The 15,017-nt window shown below is 39.7% G+C and overlaps 21 non-coding genes across 21 annotated transcripts; all 21 read left to right on the plus strand.

Moving 5' to 3' along the window:
* The first annotated feature begins 614 nt into the window (after positions 1-614).
* trnar-acg (transfer RNA arginine (anticodon ACG)) lies at positions 615-687 on the plus strand. Its single transcript has one exon. It is a non-coding gene; the product is annotated as a tRNA-Arg (tRNA).
* A 206-nt stretch (positions 688-893) lies between these two features.
* trnae-uuc (transfer RNA glutamic acid (anticodon UUC)) lies at positions 894-965 on the plus strand. The gene has a single exon. It is a non-coding gene; the product is annotated as a tRNA-Glu (tRNA).
* Positions 966-1,950: 985 nt separating this feature from the next.
* trnar-acg (transfer RNA arginine (anticodon ACG)) lies at positions 1,951-2,023 on the plus strand. Its single transcript has one exon. It is a non-coding gene; the product is annotated as a tRNA-Arg (tRNA).
* A 210-nt stretch (positions 2,024-2,233) lies between these two features.
* Positions 2,234-2,305, plus strand: trnae-uuc (transfer RNA glutamic acid (anticodon UUC)). Its single transcript has one exon. It is a non-coding gene; the product is annotated as a tRNA-Glu (tRNA).
* A 985-nt stretch (positions 2,306-3,290) lies between these two features.
* On the plus strand, positions 3,291-3,363 carry trnar-acg (transfer RNA arginine (anticodon ACG)). Its single transcript has one exon. It is a non-coding gene; the product is annotated as a tRNA-Arg (tRNA).
* Positions 3,364-3,573: 210 nt separating this feature from the next.
* Positions 3,574-3,645, plus strand: trnae-uuc (transfer RNA glutamic acid (anticodon UUC)). Its single transcript has one exon. It is a non-coding gene; the product is annotated as a tRNA-Glu (tRNA).
* Positions 3,646-4,630: 985 nt separating this feature from the next.
* Positions 4,631-4,703, plus strand: trnar-acg (transfer RNA arginine (anticodon ACG)). Its single transcript has one exon. It is a non-coding gene; the product is annotated as a tRNA-Arg (tRNA).
* Positions 4,704-4,912: 209 nt separating this feature from the next.
* Positions 4,913-4,984, plus strand: trnae-uuc (transfer RNA glutamic acid (anticodon UUC)). The gene has a single exon. It is a non-coding gene; the product is annotated as a tRNA-Glu (tRNA).
* A 985-nt stretch (positions 4,985-5,969) lies between these two features.
* On the plus strand, positions 5,970-6,042 carry trnar-acg (transfer RNA arginine (anticodon ACG)). The gene has a single exon. It is a non-coding gene; the product is annotated as a tRNA-Arg (tRNA).
* Positions 6,043-6,252: 210 nt separating this feature from the next.
* On the plus strand, positions 6,253-6,324 carry trnae-uuc (transfer RNA glutamic acid (anticodon UUC)). Its single transcript has one exon. It is a non-coding gene; the product is annotated as a tRNA-Glu (tRNA).
* Positions 6,325-7,309: 985 nt separating this feature from the next.
* On the plus strand, positions 7,310-7,382 carry trnar-acg (transfer RNA arginine (anticodon ACG)). Its single transcript has one exon. It is a non-coding gene; the product is annotated as a tRNA-Arg (tRNA).
* A 210-nt stretch (positions 7,383-7,592) lies between these two features.
* On the plus strand, positions 7,593-7,664 carry trnae-uuc (transfer RNA glutamic acid (anticodon UUC)). Its single transcript has one exon. It is a non-coding gene; the product is annotated as a tRNA-Glu (tRNA).
* A 985-nt stretch (positions 7,665-8,649) lies between these two features.
* Positions 8,650-8,722, plus strand: trnar-acg (transfer RNA arginine (anticodon ACG)). The gene has a single exon. It is a non-coding gene; the product is annotated as a tRNA-Arg (tRNA).
* A 209-nt stretch (positions 8,723-8,931) lies between these two features.
* On the plus strand, positions 8,932-9,003 carry trnae-uuc (transfer RNA glutamic acid (anticodon UUC)). The gene has a single exon. It is a non-coding gene; the product is annotated as a tRNA-Glu (tRNA).
* Positions 9,004-9,987: 984 nt separating this feature from the next.
* trnar-acg (transfer RNA arginine (anticodon ACG)) lies at positions 9,988-10,060 on the plus strand. Its single transcript has one exon. It is a non-coding gene; the product is annotated as a tRNA-Arg (tRNA).
* Positions 10,061-10,270: 210 nt separating this feature from the next.
* Positions 10,271-10,342, plus strand: trnae-uuc (transfer RNA glutamic acid (anticodon UUC)). The gene has a single exon. It is a non-coding gene; the product is annotated as a tRNA-Glu (tRNA).
* Positions 10,343-11,596: 1,254 nt separating this feature from the next.
* trnae-uuc (transfer RNA glutamic acid (anticodon UUC)) lies at positions 11,597-11,668 on the plus strand. The gene has a single exon. It is a non-coding gene; the product is annotated as a tRNA-Glu (tRNA).
* A 985-nt stretch (positions 11,669-12,653) lies between these two features.
* trnar-acg (transfer RNA arginine (anticodon ACG)) lies at positions 12,654-12,726 on the plus strand. The gene has a single exon. It is a non-coding gene; the product is annotated as a tRNA-Arg (tRNA).
* Positions 12,727-12,931: 205 nt separating this feature from the next.
* On the plus strand, positions 12,932-13,003 carry trnae-uuc (transfer RNA glutamic acid (anticodon UUC)). The gene has a single exon. It is a non-coding gene; the product is annotated as a tRNA-Glu (tRNA).
* A 984-nt stretch (positions 13,004-13,987) lies between these two features.
* trnar-acg (transfer RNA arginine (anticodon ACG)) lies at positions 13,988-14,060 on the plus strand. Its single transcript has one exon. It is a non-coding gene; the product is annotated as a tRNA-Arg (tRNA).
* Positions 14,061-14,267: 207 nt separating this feature from the next.
* Positions 14,268-14,339, plus strand: trnae-uuc (transfer RNA glutamic acid (anticodon UUC)). The gene has a single exon. It is a non-coding gene; the product is annotated as a tRNA-Glu (tRNA).
* Positions 14,340-15,017: the final 678 nt, after the last annotated feature.

Below are 15,017 nucleotides of genomic sequence, written 5' to 3' on the forward strand. Positions count from 1 at the left end.
ATTTGACTCCTGTTTGGCTCAAAACTAGATTTATTTGACCAAAATCAAGCTGGGAAAAATACTGTATACTTTTCATTGTGTCTGGCAGTTCTCGATTCAAACACATTTTAGACTGATTTTATATGGGACTTTTCTCCAACATCTCTGAGAAAAAAGATGGAGCTTGTAATTACAACAAGCATAATTTCAACGTTTATGGATTTGTCTGTGATGTTTTTTTTAAGTAACTGTCTTCCCATATGGTCTGGCGTTTAGGATTCCTGGTTTTCGCCCGGGTTGAACTCCCAGTATGGGAAAGAACATCTTGTCATTTGGGATGCACTTGTGTAAGAACAGATACCACATTTTAACTGGCAGCAGAATCACACAACACAACAATATTCCCTCAGCAACAGCAAATGTGACATGTTTTGTAGATTCATAATTTACAAGACTTTTTAAACATTGAATACACTTCAAGTTTGCATTTCTTGCTCTGCAGTAAAATTCATGCAACAACAGGAGGATCAAATTAAGATATGCATCTGAAACAGAAAACCAAGGAACCTTGTTGTTGACAGACGCAATGACTGTGTACACTGGTCTAGCTGTGACCTGACTTCAGCTTAGACGTGGGGCCAGTGGCGCAATGGATAACGTGTCTGACTACGGATCAGAAGATTCTAGGTTCGACTCCTGGCTGGCTCGATACTTTAATTGATTGAAATCAAGCCGGGATTGATACTTAATACTTTTCAGTGCTTCTGGCTGTTCTCACTTCAAACTCATTTTAGACTGATTTCATCTGGACATTCCCCAACATCTCAGAGAAAAAAAGATGTAGCTTTTAATCCAACAGGCATAATGTCAACATTTAAAGATTTGTCTGTGATGTGTATTTTAAGTATGTGTCTTCCCATATGGTCTAGCGGTTAGGATTCCTGGTTTTCACCCAGGTGGCCCGGGTTCAACTCCCGGTATGGGAAAGAATATCTTGTCGTTTGGGATGCACTTGTGTAACAACAGATACTGCATTTTAACTGGCAGCAGTTTCACACAACACAACAATATTCCCTCAGCAACAGGAAATGTGACATGTTATGTAGATTCAAATTATACAAGGCATTTTAAACGTTGAATACACTTCATGGCTGCATTTCTTGCTCTGCAGTAAAATTCATGCAACAACAGGAGGATCAAATTAAGATTTGCATCTGTAACAGAAATCCCAAGGAACCTTGTCGGTGACAGAAGCTATGACTGTGTACACTGGCCTAGGTGTGTCCTGACTTCAGCTTGGCTGTGCGGCCAGTGGCGCAATGGATAACGTGTCTGATAACAGGTCAGAAGATTGAATATTTGACTCCTGTTTGGCTCAAAACTATATTTATTTGACCAAAATCAAGCTGGGAAAAATACTGTATACTTTTCATTGTGTCTGGCAGTTCTCGATTCAAACACATTTTAGACTGATTTTATATGGGACTTTTCTCCAACATCTCTGAGAAAAAAGATGGAGCTTGTAATTACAACAAGCATAATTTCAACGTTTATGGATTTGTCTGTGATGTTTTTTTTAAGTAACTGTCTTCCCATATGGTCTGGCGTTTAGGATTCCTGGTTTTCGCCCGGGTTGAACTCCCAGTATGGGAAAGAACATCTTGTCATTTGGGATGCACTTGTGTAAGAACAGATACCACATTTTAACTGGCAGCAGAATCACACAACACAACAATATTCCCACAGCAACAGCAAATGTGACATGTTTTGTAGATTCATAATTTACAAGACTTTTTAAACATTGAATACACTTCAAGTTTGCATTTCTTGCTCTGCAGTAAAATTCATGCAACAACAGGAGGATCAAATTAAGATATGCATCTGAAACAGAAAACCAAGGAACCTTGTTGTTGACAGACGCAATGACTGTGTACACTGGTCTAGCTGTGACCTGACTTCAGCTTAGACGTGGGGCCAGTGGCGCAATGGATAACGTGTCTGACTACGGATCAGAAGATTCTAGGTTCGACTCCTGGCTGGCTCGATACTTAATTTAATTGATTGAAATCAAGCCGGGATTGATACTTAATACTTTTCAGTGCTTCTGGCTGTTCTCACTTCAAACTCATTTTAGACTGATTTCATCTGGACATTCCCCAACATCTCAGAGAAAAAAAGATGTAGCTTTTAATCCAACAGGCATAATGTCAACATTTAAAGATTTGTCTGTGATGTGTATTTTAAGTATGTGTCTTCCCATATGGTCTAGCGGTTAGGATTCCTGGTTTTCACCCAGGTGGCCCGGGTTCAACTCCCGGTATGGGAAAGAATATCTTGTCGTTTGGGATGCACTTGTGTAACAACAGATACTGCTTTTTAACTGGCAGCAGTTTCACACAACACAACAATATTCCCTCAGCAACAGGAAATGTGACATGTTATGTAGATTCAAATTATACAAGGCTTTTTAAACGTTGAATACACTTCATGGCTGCATTTCTTGCTCTGCAGTAAAATTCATGCAACAACAGGAGGATCAAATTAAGATTTGCATCTGTAACAGAAATCCCAAGGAACCTTGTCGGTGACAGAAGCTATGACTGTGTACACTGGCCTAGGTGTGTCCTGACTTCAGCTTGGCTGTGCGGCCAGTGGCGCAATGGATAACGTGTCTGATAACAGGTCAGAAGATTGAATATTTGACTCCTGTTTGGCTCAAAACTATATTTATTTGACCAAAATCAAGCTGGGAAAAATACTGTATACTTTTCATTGTGTCTGGCAGTTCTCGATTCAAACACATTTTAGACTGATTTTATATGGGACTTTTCTCCAACATCTCTGAGAAAAAAGATGGAGCTTGTAATTACAACAAGCATAATTTCAACGTTTATGGATTTGTCTGTGATGTTTTTTTTAAGTAACTGTCTTCCCATATGGTCTGGCGTTTAGGATTCCTGGTTTTCGCCCGGGTTGAACTCCCAGTATGGGAAAGAACATCTTGTCATTTGGGATGCACTTGTGTAAGAACAGATACCACATTTTAACTGGCAGCAGAATCACACAACACAACAATATTCCCTCAGCAACAGCAAATGTGACATGTTTTGTAGATTCATAATTTACAAGACTTTTTAAACATTGAATACACTTCAAGTTTGCATTTCTTGCTCTGCAGTAAAATTCATGCAACAACAGGAGGATCAAATTAAGATATGCATCTGAAACAGAAAACCAAGGAACCTTGTTGTTGACAGACGCAATGACTGTGTACACTGGTCTAGCTGTGACCTGACTTCAGCTTAGACGTGGGGCCAGTGGCGCAATGGATAACGTGTCTGACTACGGATCAGAAGATTCTAGGTTCGACTCCTGGCTGGCTCGATACTTAATTTAATTGATTGAAATCAAGCCGGGATTGATACTTAATACTTTTCAGTGCTTCTGGCTGTTCTCACTTCAAACTCATTTTAGACTGATTTCATCTGGACATTCCCCAACATCTCAGAGAAAAAAAGATGTAGCTTTTAATCCAACAGGCATAATGTCAACATTTAAAGATTTGTCTGTGATGTGTATTTTAAGTATGTGTCTTCCCATATGGTCTAGCGGTTAGGATTCCTGGTTTTCACCCAGGTGGCCCGGGTTCAACTCCCGGTATGGGAAAGAATATCTTGTCGTTTGGGATGCACTTGTGTAACAACAGATACTGCATTTTAACTGGCAGCAGTTTCACACAACACAACAATATTCCCTCAGCAACAGGAAATGTGACATGTTATGTAGATTCAAATTATACAAGGCTTTTTAAACGTTGAATACACTTCATGGCTGCATTTCTTGCTCTGCAGTAAAATTCATGCAACAACAGGAGGATCAAATTAAGATTTGCATCTGTAACAGAAATCCCAAGGAACCTTGTCGGTGACAGAAGCTATGACTGTGTACACTGGCCTAGGTGTGTCCTGACTTCAGCTTGGCTGTGCGGCCAGTGGCGCAATGGATAACGTGTCTGATAACAGGTCAGAAGATTGAATATTTGACTCCTGTTTGGCTCAAAACTATATTTATTTGACCAAAATCAAGCTGGGAAAAATACTGTATACTTTTCATTGTGTCTGGCAGTTCTCGATTCAAACACATTTTAGACTGATTTTATATGGGACTTTTCTCCAACATCTCTGAGAAAAAAGATGGAGCTTGTAATTACAACAAGCATAATTTCAACGTTTATGGATTTGTCTGTGATGTTTTTTTTAAGTAACTGTCTTCCCATATGGTCTGGCGTTTAGGATTCCTGGTTTTCGCCCGGGTTGAACTCCCAGTATGGGAAAGAACATCTTGTCATTTGGGATGCACTTGTGTAAGAACAGATACCACATTTTAACTGGCAGCAGAATCACACAACACAACAATATTCCCACAGCAACAGCAAATGTGACATGTTTTGTAGATTCATAATTTACAAGACTTTTTAAACATTGAATACACTTCAAGTTTGCATTTCTTGCTCTGCAGTAAAATTCATGCAACAACAGGAGGATCAAATTAAGATATGCATCTGAAACAGAAAACCAAGGAACCTTGTTGTTGACAGACGCAATGACTGTGTACACTGGTCTAGCTGTGACCTGACTTCAGCTTAGACGTGGGGCCAGTGGCGCAATGGATAACGTGTCTGACTACGGATCAGAAGATTCTAGGTTCGACTCCTGGCTGGCTCGATACTTAATTAATTGATTGAAATCAAGCCGGGATTGATACTTAATACTTTTCAGTGCTTCTGGCTGTTCTCACTTCAAACTCATTTTAGACTGATTTCATCTGGACATTCCCCAACATCTCAGAGAAAAAAAGATGTAGCTTTTAATCCAACAGGCATAATGTCAACATTTAAAGATTTGTCTGTGATGTGTATTTTAAGTATGTGTCTTCCCATATGGTCTAGCGGTTAGGATTCCTGGTTTTCACCCAGGTGGCCCGGGTTCAACTCCCGGTATGGGAAAGAATATCTTGTCGTTTGGGATGCACTTGTGTAACAACAGATACTGCTTTTTAACTGGCAGCAGTTTCACACAACACAACAATATTCCCTCAGCAACAGGAAATGTGACATGTTATGTAGATTCAAATTATACAAGGCTTTTTAAACGTTGAATACACTTCATGGCTGCATTTCTTGCTCTGCAGTAAAATTCATGCAACAACAGGAGGATCAAATTAAGATTTGCATCTGTAACAGAAATCCCAAGGAACCTTGTCGGTGACAGAAGCTATGACTGTGTACACTGGCCTAGGTGTGTCCTGACTTCAGCTTGGCTGTGCGGCCAGTGGCGCAATGGATAACGTGTCTGATAACAGGTCAGAAGATTGAATATTTGACTCCTGTTTGGCTCAAAACTATATTTATTTGACCAAAATCAAGCTGGGAAAAATACTGTATACTTTTCATTGTGTCTGGCAGTTCTCGATTCAAACACATTTTAGACTGATTTTATATGGGACTTTTCTCCAACATCTCTGAGAAAAAAGATGGAGCTTGTAATTACAACAAGCATAATTTCAACGTTTATGGATTTGTCTGTGATGTTTTTTTTAAGTAACTGTCTTCCCATATGGTCTGGCGTTTAGGATTCCTGGTTTTCGCCCGGGTTGAACTCCCAGTATGGGAAAGAACATCTTGTCATTTGGGATGCACTTGTGTAAGAACAGATACCACATTTTAACTGGCAGCAGAATCACACAACACAACAATATTCCCACAGCAACAGCAAATGTGACATGTTTTGTAGATTCATAATTTACAAGACTTTTTAAACATTGAATACACTTCAAGTTTGCATTTCTTGCTCTGCAGTAAAATTCATGCAACAACAGGAGGATCAAATTAAGATATGCATCTGAAACAGAAAACCAAGGAACCTTGTTGTTGACAGACGCAATGACTGTGTACACTGGTCTAGCTGTGACCTGACTTCAGCTTAGACGTGGGGCCAGTGGCGCAATGGATAACGTGTCTGACTACGGATCAGAAGATTCTAGGTTCGACTCCTGGCTGGCTCGATACTTAATTTAATTGATTGAAATCAAGCCGGGATTGATACTTAATACTTTTCAGTGCTTCTGGCTGTTCTCACTTCAAACTCATTTTAGACTGATTTCATCTGGACATTCCCCAACATCTCAGAGAAAAAAAGATGTAGCTTTTAATCCAACAGGCATAATGTCAACATTTAAAGATTTGTCTGTGATGTGTATTTTAAGTATGTGTCTTCCCATATGGTCTAGCGGTTAGGATTCCTGGTTTTCACCCAGGTGGCCCGGGTTCAACTCCCGGTATGGGAAAGAATATCTTGTCGTTTGGGATGCACTTGTGTAACAACAGATACTGCTTTTTAACTGGCAGCAGTTTCACACAACACAACAATATTCCCTCAGCAACAGGAAATGTGACATGTTATGTAGATTCAAATTATACAAGGCATTTTAAACGTTGAATACACTTCATGGCTGCATTTCTTGCTCTGCAGTAAAATTCATGCAACAACAGGAGGATCAAATTAAGATTTGCATCTGTAACAGAAATCCCAAGGAACCTTGTCGGTGACAGAAGCTATGACTGTGTACACTGGCCTAGGTGTGTCCTGACTTCAGCTTGGCTGTGCGGCCAGTGGCGCAATGGATAACGTGTCTGATAACAGGTCAGAAGATTGAATATTTGACTCCTGTTTGGCTCAAAACTATATTTATTTGACCAAAATCAAGCTGGGAAAAATACTGTATACTTTTCATTGTGTCTGGCAGTTCTCGATTCAAACACATTTTAGACTGATTTTATATGGGACTTTTCTCCAACATCTCTGAGAAAAAAGATGGAGCTTGTAATTACAACAAGCATAATTTCAACGTTTATGGATTTGTCTGTGATGTTTTTTTTAAGTAACTGTCTTCCCATATGGTCTGGCGTTTAGGATTCCTGGTTTTCGCCCGGGTTGAACTCCCAGTATGGGAAAGAACATCTTGTCATTTGGGATGCACTTGTGTAAGAACAGATACCACATTTTAACTGGCAGCAGAATCACACAACACAACAATATTCCCACAGCAACAGCAAATGTGACATGTTTTGTAGATTCATAATTTACAAGACTTTTTAAACATTGAATACACTTCAAGTTTGCATTTCTTGCTCTGCAGTAAAATTCATGCAACAACAGGAGGATCAAATTAAGATATGCATCTGAAACAGAAAACCAAGGAACCTTGTTGTTGACAGACGCAATGACTGTGTACACTGGTCTAGCTGTGACCTGACTTCAGCTTAGACGTGGGGCCAGTGGCGCAATGGATAACGTGTCTGACTACGGATCAGAAGATTCTAGGTTCGACTCCTGGCTGGCTCGATACTTAATTTAATTGATTGAAATCAAGCCGGGATTGATACTTAATACTTTTCAGTGCTTCTGGCTGTTCTCACTTCAAACTCATTTTAGACTGATTTCATCTGGACATTCCCCAACATCTCAGAGAAAAAAAGATGTAGCTTTTAATCCAACAGGCATAATGTCAACATTTAAAGATTTGTCTGTGATGTGTATTTTAAGTATGTGTCTTCCCATATGGTCTAGCGGTTAGGATTCCTGGTTTTCACCCAGGTGGCCCGGGTTCAACTCCCGGTATGGGAAAGAATATCTTGTCGTTTGGGATGCACTTGTGTAACAACAGATACTGCATTTTAACTGGCAGCAGTTTCACACAACACAACAATATTCCCTCAGCAACAGGAAATGTGACATGTTATGTAGATTCAAATTATACAAGGCATTTTAAACGTTGAATACACTTCATGGCTGCATTTCTTGCTCTGCAGTAAAATTCATGCAACAACAGGAGGATCAAATTAAGATTTGCATCTGTAACAGAAATCCCAAGGAACCTTGTCGGTGACAGAAGCTATGACTGTGTACACTGGCCTAGGTGTGTCCTGACTTCAGCTTGGCTGTGCGGCCAGTGGCGCAATGGATAACGTGTCTGATAACAGGTCAGAAGATTGAATATTTGACTCCTGTTTGGCTCAAAACTATATTTATTTGACCAAAATCAAGCTGGGAAAAATACTGTATACTTTTCATTGTGTCTGGCAGTTCTCGATTCAAACACATTTTAGACTGATTTTATATGGGACTTTTCTCCAACATCTCTGAGAAAAAAGATGGAGCTTGTAATTACAACAAGCATAATTTCAACGTTTATGGATTTGTCTGTGATGTTTTTTTTAAGTAACTGTCTTCCCATATGGTCTGGCGTTTAGGATTCCTGGTTTTCGCCCGGGTTGAACTCCCAGTATGGGAAAGAACATCTTGTCATTTGGGATGCACTTGTGTAAGAACAGATACCACATTTTAACTGGCAGCAGAATCACACAACACAACAATATTCCCTCAGCAACAGCAAATGTGACATGTTTTGTAGATTCATAATTTACAAGACTTTTTAAACATTGAATACACTTCAAGTTTGCATTTCTTGCTCTGCAGTAAAATTCATGCAACAACAGGAGGATCAAATTAAGATATGCATCTGAAACAGAAAACCAAGGAACCTTGTTGTTGACAGACGCAATGACTGTGTACACTGGTCTAGCTGTGACCTGACTTCAGCTTAGACGTGGGGCCAGTGGCGCAATGGATAACGTGTCTGACTACGGATCAGAAGATTCTAGGTTCGACTCCTGGCTGGCTCGATACTTATTTAATTGATTGAAATCAAGCCGGGATTGATACTGTATACTTTTCAGTGCTTCTGGCTGTTCTCACTTCAAACTCATTTTAGACTGATTTCATCTGGACATTCCCCAACATCTCAGAGAAAAAAAGATGTAGCTTTTAATCCAACAGGCATAATGTCAACATTTAAAGATTTGTCTGTGATGTGTATTTTAAGTATGTGTCTTCCCATATGGTCTAGCGGTTAGGATTCCTGGTTTTCACCCAGGTGGCCCGGGTTCAACTCCCGGTATGGGAAAGAATATCTTGTCGTTTGGGATGCACTTGTGTAACAACAGATACTGCATTTTAACTGGCAGCAGTTTCACACAACACAACAATATTCCCTCAGCAACAGGAAATGTGACATGTTATGTAGATTCAAATTATACAAGGCATTTTAAACGTTGAATACACTTCATGGCTACATTTCTTGCTCTGCAGTAAAATTCATGCAACAACAGGAGGATCAAATTAAGATTTGCATCTGTAACAGAAATCCCAAGGAACCTTGTCGGTGACAGAAGCTATGACTGTGTACACTGGCCTAGGTGTGTCCTGACTTCAGCTTGGCTGTGCGGCCAGTGGCGCAATGGATAACGTGTCTGATAACAGGTCAGAAGATTGAATATTTGACTCCTGTTTGGCTCAAAACTAGATTTATTTGACCAAAATCAAGCTGGGAAAAATACTGTATACTTTTCATTGTGTCTGGCAGTTCTCGATTCAAACACATTTTAGACTGATTTTATATGGGACTTTTCTCCAACATCTCTGAGAAAAAAGATGGAGCTTGTAATACAACAAGCATAATTTCAACGTTTATGGATTTGTCTGTGATGTTTTTTTTAAGTAACTGTCTTCCCATATGGTCTGGCGTTTAGGATTCCTGGTTTTCGCCCGGGTTGAACTCCCAGTATGGGAAAGAACATCTTGTCATTTGGGATGCACTTGTGTAAGAACAGATACCACATTTTAACTGGCAGCAGAATCACACAACACAACAATATTCCCTCAGCAACAGCAAATGTGACATGTTTTGTAGATTCATAATTTACAAGACTTTTTAAACATTGAATACACTTCAAGTTTGCATTTCTTGCTCTGCAGTAAAATTCATGCAACAACAGGAGGATCAAATTAAGATATGCATCTGAAACAGAAAACCAAGGAACCTTGTTGTTGACAGACGCAATGACTGTGTACACTGGTCTAGCTGTGACCTGACTTCAGCTTAGACGTGGGGCCAGTGGCGCAATGGATAACGTGTCTGACTACGGATCAGAAGATTCTAGGTTCGACTCCTGGCTGGCTCGATACTTAATTTAATTGATTGAAATCAAGCCGGGATTGATACTGTATACTTTTCAGTGCTTCTGGCTGTTCTCACTTCAAACTCATTTTAGACTGATTTCATCTGGACATTCCCCAACATCTCAGAGAAAAAAAGATGTAGCTTTTAATCCAACAGGCATAATGTCAACATTTAAAGATTTGTCTGTGATGTGTATTTTAAGTATGTGTCTTCCCATATGGTCTAGCGGTTAGGATTCCTGGTTTTCACCCAGGTGGCCCGGGTTCAACTCCCGGTATGGGAAAGAATATCTTGTCGTTTGGGATGCACTTGTGTAACAACAGATACTGCATTTCAACTGGCAGCAGTTTCACACAACACAACAATATTCCCTCAGCAACAGGAAATGTGACATGTTATGTAGATTCAAATTATACAAGGCATTTTAAACGTTGAATACACTTCATGGCTGCATTTCTTGCTCTGCAGTAAAATTCATGCAACAACAGGAGGATCAAATTAAGATTTGCATCTGTAACAGAAATCCCAAGGAACCTTGTCGGTGACAGAAGCTATGACTGTGCACTCTGGCCTAGGTGTGTCCTGACTTCAGCTTGGCTGTGCGGCCAGTGGCACAATGGATAACAGGTCAGAAGATTGAATATTTGACTCCTGTTTGGCTCAAAACTAGATTTATTTGACCAAAATCAAGCTGGGAAAAATACTGTATACTTTTCATTGTGTCTGGCAGTTCTCGATTCAAACACATTTTAGACTGATTTTATATGGGACTTTTCTCCAACATCTCTGAGAAAAAGATGGAGCTTGTAATTACAACAAGCATAATTTCAACGTTTATGGATTTGTCTGTGATGTTTTTTTAAGTAACTGTCTTCCCATATGGTCTGGCGTTTAGGATTCCTGGTTTTCGCCCGGGTTGAACTCCCAGTATGGGAAAGAACATCTTGTCATTTGGGATGCACTTGTGTAAGAACAGATACCACATTTTAACTGGCAGCAGAATCACACAACACAACAATATTCCCTCAGCAACAGCAAATGTGACATGTTTTGTAGATTCATAATTTACAAGACTTTTTAAACATTGAATACACTTCAAGTTTGCATTTCTTGCTCTGCAGTAAAATTCATGCAACAACAGGAGGATCAAATTAAGATATGCATCTGAAACAGAAAACCAAGGAACCTTGTTGTTGACAGACGCAATGACTGTGTACACTGGTCTAGCTGTGACCTGACTTCAGCTTAGACGTGGGGCCAGTGGCGCAATGGATAACGTGTCTGACTACGGATCAGAAGATTCTAGGTTCGACTCCTGGCTTGCTCGATACTTAATTTAATTGATTGAAATCAAGCCGTGATTGATACTGAATACTTTTCAGTGCTTCTGGCTGTTCTCTCTTCAAACTCATTTTAGACTGATTTCATCTGGACATTCCCCAACATCTCAGAGAAAAAAAGATGTAGCTTTTAATCCAACAGGCATAATGTCAACATTTAAAGATTTGTCTGTGATGTGTATTTTAAGTATGTGTCTTCCCATATGGTCTAGCGGTTAGGATTCCTGGTTTTCACCCAGGTGGCCCGGGTTCAACTCCCGGTATGGGAAAGAATATCTTGTCGTTTGGGATGCACTTGTGTAACAACAGATACTGCATTTTAACTGGCAGCAGTTTCACAGAACACAACAATATTCCCTCAGCAACAGGAAATGTGACATGTTATGTAGATTCAAATTATACAAGGCATTTTAAACGTTGAATACACTTCATGGCTGCATTTCTTGCTCTGCAGTAAAATTCATGCAACAACAGGAGGATCAAATTAAGATTTGCATCTGTAACAGAAATCCCAAGGAACCTTGTCGGTGACAGAAGCTATGACTGTGTACACTGGCCTAGGTGTGTCCTGACTTCAGCTTGGCTGTGCGGCCAGTGGCGCAATGGATAACGTGTCTGATAACAGGTCAGAAGATTGAATATTTGACTCCTGTTTGGCTCAAAACTATATTTATTTGACCAAAATCAAGCTGGGAAAAATACTGTATACTTTTCATTGTGTCTGGCAGTTCTCGATTCAAACACATTTTAGACTGATTTTATATGGGACTTTTCTCCAACATCTCTGAGAAAAAAGATGGAGCTTGTAATTACAACAAGCATAATTTCAACGTTTATGGATTTGTCTGTGATGTTTTTTTTAAGTAACTGTCTTCCCATATGGTCTGGCGTTTAGGATTCCTGGTTTTCGCCCGGGTTGAACTCCCAGTATGGGAAAGAACATCTTGTCATTTGGGATGCACTTGTGTAAGAACAGATACCACATTTTAACTGGCAGCAGAATCACACAACACAACAATATTCCCTCAGCAACAGCAAATGTGACATGTTTTGTAGATTCATAATTTACAAGACTTTTTAAACATTGAATACACTTCAAGTTTGCATTTCTTGCTCTGCAGTAAAATTCATGCAACAACAGGAGGATCAAATTAAGATATGCATCTGAAACAGAAAACCAAGGAACCTTGTTGTTGACAGACGCAATGACTGTGTACACTGGTCTAGCTGTGACCTGACTTCAACTTAGACGTGGGGCCAGTGGCGCAATGGATAACGTGTCTGACTACGGATCAGAAGATTCTAGGTTCGACTCCTGGCTGGCTCGATATTTAATTGATTGAAATCAAGCCGGGATTGATACTGTATACTTTTCAGTGCTTCTGGCTGTTCTCACTTCAAACTCATTTTAGACTGATTTCATCTGGACATTCCCCAACATCTCAGAGAAAAAAAGATGTAGCTTTTAATCCAATAGGCATAATGTCAACATTTAAAGATTTGTCTGTGATGTGTATTTTAAGTATGTGTCTTCCCATATGGTCTAGCGGTTAGGATTCCTGGTTTTCACCCAGGTGGCCCGGGTTCAACTCCCGGTATGGGAAAGAATATCTTGTCGTTTGGGATGCACTTGTGTAACAACAGATACTGCATTTTAACTGGCAGCAGTTTCACACAACACAACAATATTCCCTCAGCAACAGGAAATGTGACATGTTATGTAGATTCAAATTATACAAGGCATTTTAAACGTTGAATACACTTCATGGCTGCATTTCTTGCTCCGCAGTAAAATTCATGCAACAACAGGAGGATCAAATTAAGATTTCCATCTGTAACAGAAATCCCAAGGAACCTTGTCTGTGACAGAAGCTATGACTGTGTACACTGGCCTAGGTGTGTCCTGACTTCAGCTTGGCTGTGCGGCCAGTGGCGCAATGGATAACGTGTCTGATAACAGGTCAGAAGATTGAATATTTGACTCCTGTTTGGCTCAAAACTATATTTATTTGACCAAAATCAAGCTGGGAAAAATACTGTATACTTTTCATTGTGTCTGGCAGTTCTCGATTCAAACACATTTTAGACTGATTTTATATGGGACTTTTCTCCAACATCTCTGAGAAAAAAGATGGAGCTTGTAATACAACAAGCATAATTTCAACGTTTATGGATTTGTCTGTGATGTTTTTTTTAAGTAACTGTCTTCCCATATGGTCTGGCGTTTAGGATTCCTGGTTTTCGCCCGGGTTGAACTCCCAGTATGGGAAAGAACATCTTGTCATTTGGGATGCACTTGTGTAAGAACAGATACCACATTTTAACTGGCAGCAGAATCACACAACACAACAATATTCCCTCAGCAACAGCAAATGTGACATGTTTTGTAGATTCATAATTTACAAGACTTTTTAAACATTGAATACACTTCAAGTTTGCATTTCTTGCTCTGCAGTAAAATTCATGCAACAACAGGAGGATCAAATTAAGATATGCATCTGAAACAGAAAACCAAGGAACCTTGTTGTTGACAGACGCAATGACTGTGTACACTGGTCTAGCTGTGACCTGACTTCAGCTTAGACGTGGGGCCAGTGGCGCAATGGATAACGTGTCTGACTACGGATCAGAAGATTCTAGGTTCGACTCCTGGCTGGCTCGATATATTTAATTGATTGAAATCAAGCCAGGATTGATACTTAATACTTGTCACTGCTTCTGGCTGTTCTCACTTCAAACTCATTTTAGACTGATTTCATCTGGACATTCCCCAACATCTCAGAGAAAAAAAGATGTAGCTTTTAATCCAACAGGCATAATGTCAACATTTAAAGATTTGTCTGTGATGTGTATTTTAAGTATGTGTCTTCCCATATGGTCTAGCGGTTAGGATTCCTGGTTTTCACCCAGGTGGCCCGGGTTCAACTCCCGGTATGGGAAAGAATATCTTGTCGTTTGGATTGCACTTGTGTAACAACAGATACTGCATTTTAACTAGCAGCAGTTTCACACAACACAACAATATTCCCTCAGCAACAGGAAATGTGACACATTATGTAGATTCAAATTATACAAGGAATTTTAAACGTTGAATACACTTCATGGCTGCATTTCTTGCTCTGCAGTAAAATTCATGCAACAACAGGAGGATCAAATTAAGATTTGCATCTGTAACAGAAATCCCAAGGAACCTTGTCTGTGACAGAAGCTATGACTGTGTACACTGGCCTAGGTGTGTCCTGACTTCAGCTTGGCTGTGCGGCCTTTGGCGCAATGGATAACGTGTCTGATAACAGGTCAGAAGATTGAATATTTGACTCCTGTTTGGCTCAAAACTAGATTTATTTGACCAAAATCAAGCTGGGAAAAATACTGTATACTTTTCATTGTGTCTGGCAGTTCTCGATTCAAACACATTTTAGACTGATTTTTTATGGGACTTTTCTCCAACATCTCTGAGAAAAAAAGATGGAGCTTGTAATTACAACAAGCATCATTTCAACGTTTATGGATTTGTCTGTGATGTTTTTTTTTAAGTAACTGTCTTCCTATATGGTCTGGCGTTTAGGATTCCTGGTTTTCACCAGGGTTCAACTCCCAGTATGGGAAAGAACATCT

Source organism: Oncorhynchus clarkii, unplaced genomic scaffold, assembly GCF_045791955.1.
Source record: "Oncorhynchus clarkii lewisi isolate Uvic-CL-2024 unplaced genomic scaffold, UVic_Ocla_1.0 unplaced_contig_6467_pilon_pilon, whole genome shotgun sequence".
Taxonomy (NCBI): Eukaryota; Metazoa; Chordata; class Actinopteri; order Salmoniformes; family Salmonidae; genus Oncorhynchus; species Oncorhynchus clarkii.